Raw genomic sequence first — 16,590 nt, forward strand, 5'->3', positions numbered from 1 at the left:
TGATGCCGATAGATGGGCCCCACGATCACGGAAGCGTGCGTGCGTACGCAGTAATTACAGCGGGACGGCCTTCGAAGCGCGCAGGCACACTATAGATGGCGTCCCATCACTCTGCGGCCGCCCGTGCCGTTCCGTCTGCCCGAGAGCGCCGCGTCAAAAGGCAAGCCTGCCCTGCACGCATCAGGCCATGACGCGCATTACTCCACGACTCCGCGCGCTACGCCGAAAACTGTGATGGAATATTCCCCTCTGGGGGTTCCTTACCAACGAAGGAACAGCTATTCCGAGCCCTACTGAATCAGGGGTTCGAAGGCTGGCCCGTCGAGGGTTCAACAGCCGCCCCAGATCAATAGAGTCAGGGGCAACCCGGGCATGCTCATACAAAGCCTAAGCCTCGAACGCGGAGTTCAAGATGCCCTACGATGTGTTCGAGGCCAGACAGAGGGGGCTAGAACGAGGGATCCCATCGAGGGAGTGCGCCGAGCCCTCGGACCCAATCGAACAGGTCCGAGCCCTGCCTAGCGAACCTCTACAAGCACTCCATGAATGTGTCTCCGGACCGCGGGCCAACCCCTATCGAATGGGGCACGGACGTTCACTCGAACTACCCAGGTAGCATGGCTTGTTTCACCCCTCCTCCTCGCGGAGAGGATGACCGAGGGTCGTACCAACAAGACGAGGGTCCCCTTTGATCGCCCTCACATGGGCTAGGGCTCGGGGGCTCCTCGCACATCCCGGCAAGAGCCATACCCTCGAACGAGCCAGCTGCCACCCGGCGGTGAAATACTACGTGTCGGACGTACCCCCTTGCACACTCAGTGAGTCGTTTGAATCGGTCCGAAGGGAGCACTGGTTGCATTTCAAGCTGAATGCCGATGCCGGCTGAAATGAACACTGAATGACCCTGCTGCCCAGCCAACCATCAAACATTATGCTCATAGCCCTTGGACGAGTGTTCCCACTCCTCCAGGGCCTCGGGGGCTACACTCGCGGGTGCGCTGACGCGCCCCCTCGGAAAAAACTTCACAAGCTCATGGGACAAAACCCCAAGTAAACAAGCAAAAAGCAAGCCGCGCCAAAGAAATGATGACTTCATTGCTTTTTGCAAACCAAGATTACAAAGGGTCACCGGCTCGAAACCTACGTGGCAACTTTTCCTGTCTTGGGGAGGAGCAGCCGCCTATAAAGGACACCAAGTCCTTGGTCGACATTTCGGCCGGGCTACGAGAAAAGCACGAGAAGCAATCTCCAGACCGCACGGGTCCGAAGGGATGCCCTTCTCGCAAGCTTTCTTCTGGATTCTCCTCCACCAAGACCTTGCGGAGGGCCAAGCTGGCGGACAGCACCCTCGGACGCCACCTCTCCAAGAGCTTCCTTGTCGCTGACGAGGACGGTGCGCAGAACGACGGTGAAACCTAGCACCACCCCCGCGCCCGAGACGCTTCGCCATCCCTACAGGCTGGGGGACATCACAGAAGCCGACCCTCCATGGGCCTGATGTTCTTTTGCTGATTCCACTGAAGCTGAGGGATGGTAAGCACGCCCTCTCCAGCATTCGCCCACCGCTCGCAAGCATTCTTCTAGCCTCAAACTTAAGGACATTGAACCACCTAGTCCGGGGGTCGGCCACGGCAAATGGGAGGAAAGATTGTAAGTTAAAGGGAGGTTAGGAGCGAGAGCAGGGAAGCTGGAGCAGCAAGGAAGTTCTTGGACCCCTATTTATAGCCCCATCGGACGCTAAGCCTTAGCCCAACATCATGGGCGAGGCCTGTAGCGCCCGTGAAAGCACAGTGCTTCACAAGCAAAAGATGCCCTCGGTTACCGCGCCGAGGCATGACGGAACAAGTCAAAGCTGAAGCCCCTGGACGCTGAGCAGCGCAGCATCGGCGCTGGCCGACTGCCCTCGAACGGCGCGTCGCGAGGCAACTAGGGAAAGCAGGGCTGAGACCCCGCACGCGGGACAGCGCGGCATCAGCACTGGAAGCAGAGCAGCAGGCGCCATCATGGCCCCGGCCTGCTCAGTGCGCTGACGCGACAAAACAAGAAGGAACGTGTGCCTCCGAGTACTTTTTCTGCAGACGCACTACCCCGACCGATGAGTTGTCACGTCCACCAGGCAAGCGCCCAGACGCGCCCGCCGGGAGCGCAACGCCGATCGATCACATCGAGGAGTAAAATTGCCAAAATACCCTTTGACCGAGTCCCCTGACTCGACCAAAGGCTCGGGGGCTACTGTCGGGTACCACAACTATGGGGTACCCTAACCCCGAGTTAAAACACCCTCAACACGCGCAAAATAGGATTAGACACCCGGATCGGATCCTCCCAAACTCGGACGACCGAAGTCTCTTTAGGTACGGAAAGTCTAAGTCACGCTCGGCCCACGGCCCAGCACCACGGTATGGCCCCTCTAAGGCCTGGCTGACCGAAGACGAAATCTCCGCCTCGCTCGAGGGTCACCCGTCGGAGCCCCTCGATGCGAGGACGGACTCCGCCTCGCTCGAGGCTCCTTCAGCCGAGCCCTCTACAAGGCCTCGGTGCAGGAGTAATCTCCGCCTCGTTCGAGACCACCCTCGGCGGGAGGAAGCTGCGGCTCAACCACCCGACTCGACGAGGTGCATTTACTCGCCAACCACTCCACGGCGTGGGGCGGGTGGTAGACGGTGTCAGGGGGCGTCAGCTGGCGTTGGCCATCATTCCACACAGCGGACGTGACCGGCGTCTCATCAGCCCGTACCCGCCACTGTGCCGCTGTTCCCGGCGCGGGGCGGGTCTGCGGAGCCATGTGCAGACTTGCCTGACACCTCCCGTCACTCTGCCACCTACCCCTTGTACTTTTCCTCTCCGCAGGACCCTCAGAGGGCATGGGCGGCGACCCACGAACGCAGTACGGCTCTTGACCGGGGCAAGACTTGTGCGGCGGCACCCTGATGTGAGGCTCTACGCACCTCTACAGTCGACGCCACACCGTCAACTGGCGCTGCAGGACACGGACACGTCCTGGGTGCAGTCGGGGAACTCGCAAGGACGACGCCCACGCCCGCCGTCATGCTCCGCGATGCTCGGCGACAAGGAAGACCAACTGTGCTCCCCCGGGCCGGGGGAGAAGAGACAAGGAAGACCAACTGTGTTCCCGCAGTGTGCCACAGCGCCCGGGATGACGGAGCAGTGACCGGAGTTGGCGGATGGGTCTCCGGTCACAGCCACTGTGGGGGATGGCGGTCTGACACCGTCTGTCTTGAGCACTGCGGAGGAGTGGTTGGTATTCAATGCCTCCGTACGGCGGGCGGTTGAGCGGTGGGGCTGTTTGTCCCTTATGCCGAGGGGTGGCCTCGAGCGAGGCGGAGACGAGTTACCTGCTCGAGGGAGGTTCGCTGCCCTCGAGCGAGGCGGAGATGCGGGGCGCAGTCGAGGGTCCCGATGGGAGCCCTCGAGCGAGGCGGAGATGATCTGCCCGCTCGTGGGTAGATTCGCCACCCTCGAGCGAGGCGCAGATCGTCTCGCGGGCCCGAGAGGGGTGTGAATGGGCTGCAGGCTGGGCTTGTTTGAGTCCTTTCCTTTCTTTCAGATTGGAAGGAGGCCGCGGGTCTTCGTGGGCCTAGTTGTCTTAACATGTGTTTGTGTTTTTCAGAGTGATTCTAGTACCCCGATTAGGGTGTCCCTAATCGTGGTACCCGACAGTAGCCCCCGAGGCTTTGGTCGAGTCAAGGGATTCGGCCAAAGGGTATTTCGGCGATTTTCCCCCTTGATGTGATCGGTCGGTGCTGTGCATCCGCCAGATGCACCTGGATGCCGACCCAGCGGATGCGACGACTCGTCGGTCGGGGTAGTGCGCCTGCGAGGAAAGTTCTTCGAGGCGCTTGCCTTTTTTGTTTGTTCTGGGGACGAGACGTGTCCGTGCGATGAGGGGGCCAGGGCGAGGATGGCGCCTGCTGCTCGGCAGCTGGCGCTTTCGTCGTGCTGTCCCTGGTTGCCTTGCGTCGCACTGTTCGAGGGCGGTCGACCTGAGCTGATGCTATGCCGCTTAGCGTCCAGGGGCTCAGCTTCGCTTTATTTCGTTCGGTCGCATCTCGGCGCGGTAATCGAGGGCATCCTTTGCTTGTGGAGTGCCGCGTCGTCACGGGCGGTCCAAGCCCTTTGCCCTTCGACAGGCCTGAAGCTTGGTGCCTGACGCAGCTATAAATAGGGGTCGTGGGGTTCCCTTTCTTCTCCAACTTCCCTGCTTTTTCTTCCAGCGTCGCCTAAGTCTTGTAATGTTTTCCTTTGCCTTTCGTGACCGGCCCCCAGATGGGGTGGCCTGGCCTTTTTAGGCTTTGGTGCTAGAAGAATGCTTGCGAGCGGCGGGGGAAGACCGGAGAGGGCGTGCGCACCATCCCTCAGCTTCAGTGGGATCAGCAGAAGAGCATTGGGCCCGTGGGGTCCTGCTCCTGCGATGTCCCCTAGCCTGAAGGGGGATGGTGACGCCTGACCATGGCGTTAGTGCCAGGTTTGGTGGCTGTTCTTCGCATCGTCCCCCCCGGCAACAAGGTTGCTTTCGGGGAGACGGTGCGGAGGGTGCTGTCCGCCAGCTCGACCCCCCGCACAGTCTTCGGTGGAGGAGATGCTAGAAGAAAGCTTGCGAGGAGAGCATCCCGCTGGACCCGTGAGGTCTGGGGGCTGTTCCTCGCATCCCTAGCAGCCTGGCCGTTGCGCCAGCCAGGGGCTCGGTGCCTTTCTTCGTCGCTCGCTCCTCCCCAAGACAGGGAAAGTTGCCACGCGCGTGGCAATGTGTTTGTATTTTTCGACGGATTCGCGCCGTTAACCCTTTGTAATCTTTGTTTGTATTGAGCAATAAAGTCCCTTTTCTCCATTACGGGGAGGATGGCCGAGGGTATTGGGATGTACAGAGGGTTACAATCCTCGAATATGTGTGGAGTTTCCTCCGTGGGGGCGCGTCAGCGCACCCGCGGGTGTAGCCCCCGAGGCCTTGGAGGAGTGTTTGTACTCGTCCAAGGGGTACAAACGTCGCCCCGCTGGGTTGCCTCGCTGGGGTGGCTTTTCAGCGTCTTTTCAGCCGGCATCGGCACTCTTTCAGCCGCCCTCGTCATTCTTAGCGCTGATACAGCGACCCGGCGTTCAGCTCGACCATTAGGCGGGCGCACGTTTACAGTGGGGGATTTGGTTAGACACGCGGAACTTCTCAATCGACGATTGTCGACTCATTCGAGGGTGCGGCCTAAGCCGCAGCGTGCGAGGAGCCCCCGAGCCTAGACCCATGTGAAGGCGTTCAGGGGAACCCTCGTATTTGATTACGACCCTCGTCGCCCTTCCGCAGGGAGGAGGGGTGAAGCGCACCATGCTACCCATGCCCGGGCCGCGAGCTATGGCTGCTTCAGTGAGCCATTCGATAAGGGTCGGCTCGTGGTCCATGTACACGTCTCGTAGAGCGCTCGCGATGGTTCGCTAGGCGGGGCTCGGATCCGTTCGATAAGATCCGAGGGCTCGATGCTCTCCCTCGATGGGATCCCCCTTCTAGGCACCCTCGACTAGCCTTGAACACTGCATAGGATGTCTCGAACTCCGCGTTTGAGGGTAGCTTGTACGTCACATCCATGCAGTCCCTGACTCTGGCGATCTGGGGCGCCTGTCGAACCCCCGACGGGCCAGGCTTTGAACCCCTGATCAGTAAGGCCTCAGAATGCGATTCCTTTGAGGGTAAAGAGCCCCTGGGAGGAATATTCCGTCACGATTCTAGAACGACGCGGAGTCGTGAGTCACGCGCACGGGTCTTCCGCTGGTTGTGGGCGACGTGGCCCGATTCGTGTGGTGCGGTGCAGGCGCGCCTTTTCAGGCGGCAGCCTCGGGCAGACGAAGCGGCGTGGGCGGCGGCTGACGGTTGGGACAGTGTAACAGTCGCGCCGCGCCCGCCGGTTACCGTGCCGCAGTTATTGCTGCATGCGCGCGTGGGAGAATCTGCGGTCGTGGGGCCCCAGCCGTCAGCGACAGCAGAATCTACCGCATTCAATGCGGTAGATTCGGGCTGTGGCTGCGGACCTGCCCGTCGCGGTGAATAAAAACGAAAGGGAAGGGGTTGTTTTGGGCTCACCTGGCCATTTGCCTTCGCCTCGCTTTGCCTTCTCCGCCTCCCCTGCATCCTGAGCCCGCAGCCAAGAGCGAAAGGAGGAAGAGGAAGGAGAGTGAGAGCGCACCTTAGCCATCCCGGAGCCTTCATTCCCGCATCCCCCTCGACTCGAAGAGATGTCGGATGTCCAGGAGCCCTTGCCGTGGGGGAGGTCCTCCGCCACCGTGGCGGTTCTGGAGCAGTTGGTTGCCGACCGGCTGTTGCCGCGGAACTCCGACTCGGGGGCGCCGGCGTGGATCTCCCCGCTGCCAGAGGAGACCGAGCCGAAGCCTCCCCAGGGCTACTTTGTGAGCTTCGTGCGTCTTCATGAGTAGGGCTGGATATCAAGCCAGCTCGGCTTGTTAGTGGCTCGGCTCATTATAGCTCGGTTTGTAATGGCTCGACTCGTTATAGCTCGTTATACAAATGAGCCAGAAAGCTAGCTCAGCTCGTTAGTGGCTCGAGCTAGCTCGTTTGGCTCGCGAGCCAGAGTATAAAAATATTTACATTGAGATGATAACCGTATATCTATAAAAAAACACATCACATGCATATTTAAAGTGAAATAAATAAAAGAATGTGAATTTTACAATGAAAAATATAAGTATGTTATCATCCATGACCATGATCAATCATTATTCGTTGATCGTTTTCACTAATTCATACAATATTTGTTATTTATCTTGGCTCGTTATGGCTCGCGAGCCAGCTCGAGCTGGCTCATTATAAAACGAGTTGAGCTCGAGCCGAGCTACTAACGAGTGAGTCGAGCGAGCTAGCGAGTTACGAGTTTTTCGTCCAGCCTTATTCATGAGCGAGGCTTCGGCGTCCCTGTCTGCAGGTTCATGCGAGCGTTATGCGAGTACTATGGAGCGGAGCTGCACAACTTCAGCCCCAACTCCATCTCGCAGGAGGTAGTCTTCGTCGCTGTCTGCGAGGGGTACCTCGGCATCGAGGCTCATTGGGATCTTTGGATCCATCTATTCCGCGGCGAGCTCTTCGTCGAGAACGCGCGGGGCCAGCCGAAGCGGTTCGCGCGCGCCGGTGGCCTGACGCTGCACGTGCACCCGTACTGGAAGAATTTGTACATCCCCTGCAAGATGACGATGAACAACGCCGGGTGGAGTCGAGGGTGATTCTACCTTCGGAACTACAGCGACGCGCTCCCGACGTTCACCAACAAGGTACTCCGGGAGCGACCACCGAAGTGGGACTGGGGGGTATCGCCCCCAGCACAACAAGCCAAGCTCGGAGTCCTCACGGACGAGCTGACGCTCCTGGCGAAGAAGGGGTTGACGGCGGCGGTCGTCGTCGCGAACTTCCACCGGCAGCGGGCGATCCCTCTCATAGAGAGGTCCCTGCCGATCTACAAGCTCACCCCCGGGAGCCAGGCTGAGGGCTAGAGCTGCTTTCCTCCACGACCCCGAGGATCTTTGGAGGATCAAGATGCGCCCCGAGGTGGGGTACATTTCACTGGTGAGTTTTGATTCCGAATTTGTTATGTCTTGTGCAGCCCCTTTCCTCGTCCCTGACTCTGTCTCGGTTGTACTTTGCAGGGGTTAAAGTGCCACTCCTCGAGGCCCCCGGTCCCGGAAGAATGCCAAATCAACCGCCTGCACGCAGAGAAGTTGAAGAGGCGGAAGGACGCGGTGGAGGCGAAGGCCGAGAGGAAGAGAAAGAGGAAGGCAAAACACGACAAGGCGTGCAAGATTGCACGCTCGGAGGGGAAGCCGCGGCCTGCCACGCCCGAGTCCACGGACGAGGAGGAGGACGCCTCGGATGCCGAGGGCCAACTTCTGGGGGACAACGGGGCGGCAGCGGGTGCGAGCTCCCCGCCGATCTATCAGTGGGATGCCGACGAGGGGGCGTCGGCAGCGCCGGAAGAAACGAGAGCCGCGGTGGAGTCGTCGGCGGATCCGTCCCTCGAGGGGGTGGAGCGGGAGTCGTCCCCTCCGGCGGCGGGTGAGGAGACGCCCGCGCCCCAGGTGCTGATTCGTGGCGACGAGTCTGCGGTGGGCGCGAAGACGCCCGTGCTGACAGCTTCGAGTCCGCACCAAGCCGACCCGAGGGCAGCGCCCTCGGGACAGTCTTCGAGGGGCGGCGTGGTGCCGCGGGCCCGAAGAAGCGGTACGAGAAAGCGGAGCATGACCACTCGATCCAGGTAAGTGGACTTGGACTTCATTTCTGTCATCTGTTTGGTCAATTTCTCGATCCTGTTGTCCTCAGCTTTTGTTCCTCGATTTCCAGCCCCGGGGCCGCTGCCAAGGATGCAGTCCAGCTCGCCCCAACTAAGGCCCTCAAGATCGGGGCACGCAGTTCGCCGCATACGGCGCCGCAGCCCCTGCCTGCAGTGGACCTCGTGACGGAGGCCGCGAAGCTACGGGAGGCGATGGCTCGAGGGGCCCAGGTGGCCCAGCAAGCTCGGGCACAGGAGGAGGAGGGCGACGCCGGCCAGAGCGGTGCACAAGCAGCCGCTCAGGCTGACGACGTGGGGGAGACCGGCCGGGGCGGCGCGGACGGCGCCGCCCGACCAGACATCGAAGTTGAGGCCGATCGGGGCGATGTGGCTGACACCACTCGGCCGGTTACAGGAGAAGAAACTGGTGGGGGCGCGCAGGAGCGCCCCGCCGACCATGTGGAGGTGGAGACCCTCGTCCTCGAGCCCCCGAGGGCTGAGGTCGAGAGCGTCGCGGAGGAGGAGACGTCGCTAGGGGCGCCGGGGGTGGAAGGAGCCCCCGTCTCGGAGCCCACCGAGGCCCGGGACGAGGGTATCGTCGCAGTGGTGCCGGTGCCAATGGCGCAAAGGAGCATGGTGGCGGTGGTGGAGCTGCCGGACAGCAGCGAGGAATACGGGGATTCGATGGACATCGACCCTGCTGCTGTGGCAAGTGCCGCCGCGCACATCGCCGAGTTCGCATCGGCCAACGCGGATGTGCTCGAGGCGGGGACGTCCGAGGGGCCTCATAACGGGGCAATCGTCCCGTCCGAACTCCCCTCGGAGTTTCTCCGCAAAGAGCAAGAGGAGGAGGAGGCCTAGAACGCACAGGTCGACGTCGGCCGCGAGATCCTGCAAGCCCTCGACCGCACCTTCCAGCTCCATCAGAGGTCGGATTACCAGGTCAGCCAGGTAAATGCTTTCCCCTGAAAATTTCTCGGATTCGATTTTGGCTTTAACATGCTTTTACCCACACCCTTTCACTTGCAGTGGCTGAGGGAAATCTCGCGCGAAAAGAGCGCCGAGATGACTCGGATGTACTCCCAGATGAGCCAGCTCGGGCAGCACAACGCCGAGCTAGTGCTCAAGAACATCGAGGCTAACACTAAGATGACGGATCTGGGAGCGCGTCAGCAGGCGCTGGAGGAGGATCTGGCGCGGGTTACCGGTGAGCGGGATGTCTAGAGGGCCGCGGCGGAGCAGAAGGCTCTGGAGGCCGAAGCGCAGGCTGCCGAGCTGCAACGCCTCCGGACAGCGCTCGAGGAGAAGGCTCGGCAAGCCGAGGCGCAGAGCGCCGAGCTACGGCGCCTCCGGACATCGCTCGAGCAGCAGGAGACCGAGCTCCTCCACAAGGAGGTGACCGTGGTCGTGCTCACCGGGACCCTCCGGGAAAAGGGCGAGGCCCTCGAGGAGAAGGAGGTGGCCCTCCAGAACATGGGGGCCGCCCTCAAGGAGAAGGAAGACTCCTTGTCCTCGCTCGAAGAGGCCGCCCAAGTCCAGAGGGAAGAGGCGCAGAAGAGTATCATGGGTAAGTACCTTCGAGTTTTCGTTGGTTTGTTTCTTTTCGTAGCTCACGTTGATTTCCTTTGCTCAGAGTTGAAGCAGAAGGTGGCGGATGAGTCCGCAGCGAAGGAAGCAGTCCACACCGCACTTACGGCAGCGCAGGTGGAATTCGCCGAGCTGGAGCAAACCGTCGTGAGCGTGTGCCAAGAGCTCGAGGGGGAGGGTGCCGTCTCGGGCAGTTCGGTGATCAGCAGCCTGCGAGCGCTAGGCGGTCGGATTGCCGAACACGCCAAGAGCACCTTCCGCCTCGGTGTCCTGCGGGCCCTCACCGTGGCCTCGACACACTACCTCATGGATCTCCAGAGGGTGTCGTCGGGGTACGTCGTTCTCGATGACGCTGATGCGGACGCCGCGTCAGCCATTATGGACGATGCTGACGCAGCCGCGGAGGAGTTCGCCACCATCCTCGCCGGGAAGCTCAAAGCAGATATCCCTCCCATCGCCGAATTCGACACCCCTGAAGGCCCGCAAGGGGGGATGGTAGCCTGTAGGAGATCTGGGCCTCGAAGCCCATGTAATAGATTAGCGTTTGTTGTAATCGTACTTTGCAAACGTGCTTATGAATATAAGAAACTTGTTTTCGTTAAATCGACTGTGTGGCCCATCGAGGCCTTGTGTGTTCGAGCCTTCATTTTCTTTACTTTATTTCTGTGTTCTCGTATGCGACTTAGGTAAACTTCTGCGAGGAATTTCGCGTTCATAAGCAATGTAGGCGTGGGGTGGTGAGGGGGTGCCATATCCCGGAGGCGTAGGCGGCCCCACGACTCGGCCGGCCCCGTACCGTAGTTGCATACGCCTCGCGTCCGTTTTTTCCAAGGATACGAGAAACTTAGGGGCGAGACGGAAATATTTCGAAAAAACGTTGGCGATTTTTGGGGACGTTCGGGGGTTCCCCCCGTAGTAGCCCCCGAGGGAGGCGTGGCTTTGCCGAGGGTAAAGCCAGGCATACCTCAGTGTTCGTGCGCATCCGAGCCTTCGAGGGTCCGGAAGGTTCCCAAAAATAAACAAGTAAAGCGTACTTCTTTATTATTTCGGGAAATCGAGAATGTGAGTACAAACGATGTACAAATAGCTTAGAACTCTAAGGATAGAAGCGATGTAGCTGTTCTATGTTCCAAGCGTTGGTGAGAACTTCGCCGTCCTTGTTCGCCAGCTTGTACGGGCCGGGTTTGAGCACCTCAGCGATTATGTACGGGCCTTCCCACGGTGGTGAGAGCTTGTGGCGGCCCCTCTTGTCTTGTCGAAGCCTCAGCACCAAGTCCCCTTTGTTAAGGTCTCGGCGCCGGACCCTCTGTGCTTGATATCTTCGTAAAGATTGCTGATAGCGCACAGTGTAGGAGTGCCACATCTCGAGCCTCGTCCACTTGATCCAGCGAGTCTTTGCGAGCTCGCTGGTTCTGCTGCTCTTGGTATGTCTTGAGCCTTGGCGACCTGTACTCCAAGTCCGTGGGGAGTATGGCCTCGGCGTCATAGACGAGGAAGAACGGGGTAAAGCCTGTGGCTCTGCTTGGGGTCGTCCTCAGGTTCCAAATGACCGAGGGTAGCTCCGTGAGCCACCTCCGGCCGAATTTGTTCAACTTGTTGAAGATTCTTGGCTTCAGTCCTTGGAGGATCATGCCATTGGCACACTCCACTTGCCCGTTCATCTGTGGGTGCGCCACAGCCGCCCAGTCCACACGTATGTGGAAACTGTCGCAGAACGCCAAGAACTTCTTGTCTGTGAACTGGGTGCCGTTGTCGGTGATGATCGAGTTCGGGACCCCGAACCTGAAGACGATGTTGGTGAAGAACAGAACCGCTTGCTCGGATTTGATCTTGCCGAAGGGTCGAGCCTCGATCCATTTGGAGAATTTGTCGACTGCCAAGTGGGTCAAGCCCCCGGGCGCCTTCTGTAGCGGACCGACGAGGTCCAGTCCCCACATGGCGAAAGGCCATGTAATGGGGATGGTCTGCAGAACATGGGCCAGGAGATGTATTTTTCGAGCGTAGAACTGTCAACCCTCGCAGGTCCGCACGACGTCGGTGGCGTTGGCGACCGCGGTGGGCCAGTGGAAACTTTGCCGAAACGCGTTACCCACGAGGGTACATGGCGCAGCATGGTGGCCGTAGACGCCAGCGTGGATGTCGCGGATCAGCTCCTTGCCCTCGGGGATGGGAATCCATCGCTGCAAGACACCTGAGGGACTGCGCTTGTATAGCTCGTTGTCGATTAGAATGAAGGACTTGGCCCGCCTAGCGAGGCGCCGCGCCTGAGCGCGGTTCGAGGGTAGGACCCCTCGAATCATCCAGTCAAGGTACTGGACGCGCCAGTCTTGCGAGGTGGGGGCCTCGTCAACTTTCATTGCTTCGGCCTCATCCGCGGAGGTGGTCCCGAAGTCAATGTCCATGGGTTCGACCTCGTCCGCCGGGGGGTTCTCGCCGAAGGGCCCAGCGGGCGAGGGGCCTGGCTCCGCCGGATCCTTAAATTCTACGGAGGGCTTGATGATGTCGCGAGCGAAGACCTTCGGGGGGACATGATTGAGTTCTAGGCCATCGAACTTGTCTTCGAGGCGGCGCACTGCATTGCAGTATGCCTCCATCTTCGGGTTGTGGCAGCTGGACTCCTTCATCACTTGGTCGATGACGAGTTGAGAGCACGTTGAGGCATTTGACGCCGAGCTCGATGGCGATGCGGAGGCCACTGAGGAGGGCCTCATACTCCACCATATTGTTACACGCAAGGAAATGCAAGCGTATTACGTACCGTATGTGTTCTCCGAGGGGTGAGATGAAGAGGAGGCCGGCGCCAGCGCCGGTTTTCATCACCGACCTGTCCACTCAGCCACGAAGTCAGCCAAGACTTGGGACTTGATCGCTTTGCGGGGGGCGTAGGTGAGAGTTTCTCCCATCAGCTCCACTGACCATTTGGCAATTCTACCCTCGGCTTCCCGGTTGCGGACTATCTCTCTGAAAGGGAAAGACGAGACCACGGTGACGGGATGGGCCTCGAAGTAGTGGCGTAGCTTGTGCCGAGCCAAAACCACTGCGTAGAGCAGATTTCGAATCTGCGGGTAGCGTGTCTTAGTTTCAGACAACACCTCGCTGATTTAGTATACCGGCCGTTGGACAGGCAGAGCATGGCCCTCCTTTTGTCTTTCGTCAACGACCACCGCGCTGACCACTTGGGTCGTCGCAGCTACGTACAGAAAGAGGGGCTCGCCGTCCGTGGGTGGTGTGAGGATAGGGGCATGAGTGAGCGATGCCTTCAGCCTGTCGAGGGCTTCTTGGGCTTCGAGGGTCCACGTGAAGCGTTCGTTTTTCCTCAGGAGTCGATACAGGGGCATGCCTTTCTCGCCGAGGCGCGAGATGAACCGGCTGAGGGACGCTAGGCATCCCAGGACCCTCTGTACCCCCTTTAGGTCTCGGATCGGTCCCATCCGAGTGATGGCCGAGACTTTATCAAGGTTGGTTTCAATGCCCCGCTGGGAGACAACGAAGCCCAAGAGCATGCCTCGAGGCACCCCGAACACGCACTTCTCGGGGTTGAGTTTCACCCCTTTGGCCCGTAGGCAATCGAATGCGATCCGGAGATCGGCGACCAGGTCGTCCGTCTTCCTGGATTTGACAACGATATCGTCGACATATGCCTCTACATTCCGCCAAGACGGTCTCCGAAAACGTGGAGCATACACCGCTGATATGTAGCTCCAGCGTTTATGAGGCCAAAAGGCATCGTAACGTAGCAGTACATGCCGAAATGCGTGATAAAAGAAGTCGCGAGCTGGTTGGACTCTTTCATCTTGATTTGGTGGTAACCTGAGTAAGCATCAAGAAAGAATAAAAGTTCACATCCCGCAGTTGAATCTACAATCTGATCAATTCGTGGCAAAGGAAAGGGAACCTTCGGACATGCTTTATTTAAACTAGTGTAATCTACACACATCCTCCAGTTTTCGTTCTTTTTCTTCACTAATACAGGATTAGCTATCCACTCGGGATGGAATACCTCCTTGATGAACCCGGCCGCCAGAAGTTTCTGCAACTCCTCGCCGATCGCCCGGTGCTTGAGCTCGTCGAAGCGTCGCAGGCGCTGTTTCACCGGCTTGGAGTTGGGTCGGATATCAAGGGAGTGCTCGGCGACCTCCATCGGTATGCCAGGCATGTCCGAGGGGCTCCACGCAAAGATGTCTGCGTTGGCGCGGAGAAAGTCGACGAGCACCACTTCCTATTTGCTGTCGAGGGTGGCGCTGATCTGCAACGCCTTGTCGTCGGGGTAGCTCGGGTCGAGGGGCATTTTCTTGATACCCTCGGCGGGTTCAAAACTCCATGCATGTTGGTGCGTGGAGTCCAAGGTCTCGCTTGCCATCTTGTCGATGGTGGCTGCGAGGGCCTCGTCCTCCGCTTGAGCCTCCGCGTGCTCAACGCACTCGACGTCGCATTCGTAGGCGTGCTTGAACGAAGAGCCGATGGTGATGATGCCCTTCGGACCCGGCATCTTCAGCTTGAGGTAGGTGTAGTTGGGGATGGCCATGAACTTGGCGTAGCAAGGACGACCAAGGATGGCATGATAGGATCGTCGAAACCCCACAACCTCAAAGGTGAGTACTTCCTTGCGGAAGTTGGCTACTGTGCCGAAGCAGACAGGCAGATCAATCTGGCCGAGGGATTAGACGCGCTTCCCCGGTGCAACACCATGAAATGGCGACTTGCTGGGGCGGAGCTTGCTCAATCCAATCCCCATGAGCTCCAAGGTGTGGGCGTACATGATGTTTAGGCTGCCGCCTCCGTCCATGAGCACCTTGGAGAAGCGAGTATTGCCGATGATGGGGTCGACAACGAGCGGATAGCGTCCCGGGTGCGGGACGTAGTCGGGGTGGTCCTCGCGGCCAAAGGAAATGGTATCCTTCGACCAATCGAGGTAGGATGGCGTGGCCTTGGTGACGGAGAAAACTTCCCGGCGCTCACGCTTGCGCTGCCGAGAGGTCATGTTCGTCGTTGGTCCTCCAAAGATGAAGAAGGCGTTCTCCACTGGGGGGAACTCGTCGTCTCCACCTTTGTCGCCAGCATCCTTTTTCCTGTCCTCGTCGCGATGCGCGACGCGGTTGTAGTATTTCTTGAGCATTTCGCACTGCTCGATGATTAGATTTACCGAACCCTTGTGATAAGGACACGGTTTCTTAAGCATGTTGTCGAACAGGCCACCACCGCCTCGAGAGGGGCCTCGAGGTCCTTTGCGGTCCGGGCGGCAGCGAAGGCCTCCTCGGGGTCCTCTGCCTGCCCCGATGCACGCTGGTTCGGTGGGACCGGCCTCTTTCCCTTCCTCCCCCGCTTCTGTTTCTTGGCGGGGGCGTTGGGCTTGACGTTGCTGCCCTCCGCAGGCGCATCGTCCTTGCGCTTGCTCGGCTTGTCGTTGAAGATGGCACCAACAGCCTCCTCGCCGGCGGCGTAGTTGGTGGCGGCGCCGAACAACTCATTGGTGTTGGCGGGTCGGCTTCTCGCAAGCTCGTGCACCAGGTTCCTGCACATCGTACCCTTGAGGAAAGCGTTGATGACCTCGACGTGGGTGACGCTGGGGAGCTCGGTGCACTGCTTGGAGAAGTGCCGTACGTAGTCGCGCAAGGACTCGTTGGGATTCTGGCGACACCCTTTGAGGTCCCACGAGTTCCCAGGGCGCACGTATGTGCCCTGGAAGTTGCCCACGGAAATCTTGACTAAGTCGACCCAGTTGTGGATCTGGTCCACGGGCAAGTGCTCGAGCCACGTTCGTGTGGCATCAGCAAGGTGAAGAGGAAGGTTGCTGATGATGACCGCGTCTTCCGTCGCACCGCCTAGCTGGCACGCTAGGCGGTAATCGTTGAGCAGGACTGCAGGATCGGTCTCGCCCGAGTACTTGACGAGGGTGGTGGGTTGTTGAAAACGTGGGGGAAAAGAAGCAGTTCGAATCTCCCGGCTGAACACCCGGGTGCCCGGAGGCTCTGGTGATTCACCCCTGTCGTGCTCGGGGTCGAAACGTCCACCCCGTCGAGGGGTGTACTTCCTGCCGCCGACGACGTAGCGGGCATCGCCGTCTTCGGCGTGTCCGCGCGTGTCGTAGAGTCGCTCCCTCGCGGGAGGCCTTCCGATGCGGTCGTGTACCGAGGGAGCCTTCGCATCAGGCGCTACGGTTGCCTTGCCCTTCTCTACCGGTGGAGTGTGCACCAAAGCCTCGCGGTTCTGGCGTGCAGTCCCACCGGGCTGCTCCGGGGCTTTCGAGCGCATTCGAGACGCAGAGCTCTCGGCTTGCTGCACGGCAGCTTGCTCGATGAGCGCCTGTGCCTCGCGGCGCAGATTGTGGCCCGAAGGCGTCGATGGCTCGGGCATGGCTTGGAGTAGGTAGGCCGCAGCGATGAGTTTTTCGCCGGCCGTCTTCAGCTCCGGAGGTTTGTCGACGTTGTCGTCGGCCAGGATGCGCTCCCGGGCAACGCGTCCCGCCGCCTGGGCATGTGCACCATGCGCGGTGCGCTGCTGCTCGAGTACGGTGCGCAACTCCTGCGTCTGCCGACGTTGCTCGTCGAGCTTGGCTTGGAGCTCCTTGAGCCGCGCCAGCTGTGCTTGTCGCGCCACCGAGCTTGACGAAGAAGAAGGGGCTGCAGGCGGCTCCACCGGTTGGTTCGCCTGCGCGTCTGCCCCGCCGTTCCCGTCATCACCCGGAGCGTTGTCGTCTTGCCCGTCCGCGAGCTGGACCATGAAGCAC

Source organism: Panicum virgatum, chromosome 3K (assembly GCF_016808335.1).
Source record: "Panicum virgatum strain AP13 chromosome 3K, P.virgatum_v5, whole genome shotgun sequence".
NCBI lineage: Eukaryota > Viridiplantae > Streptophyta > Magnoliopsida > Poales > Poaceae > Panicum > Panicum virgatum.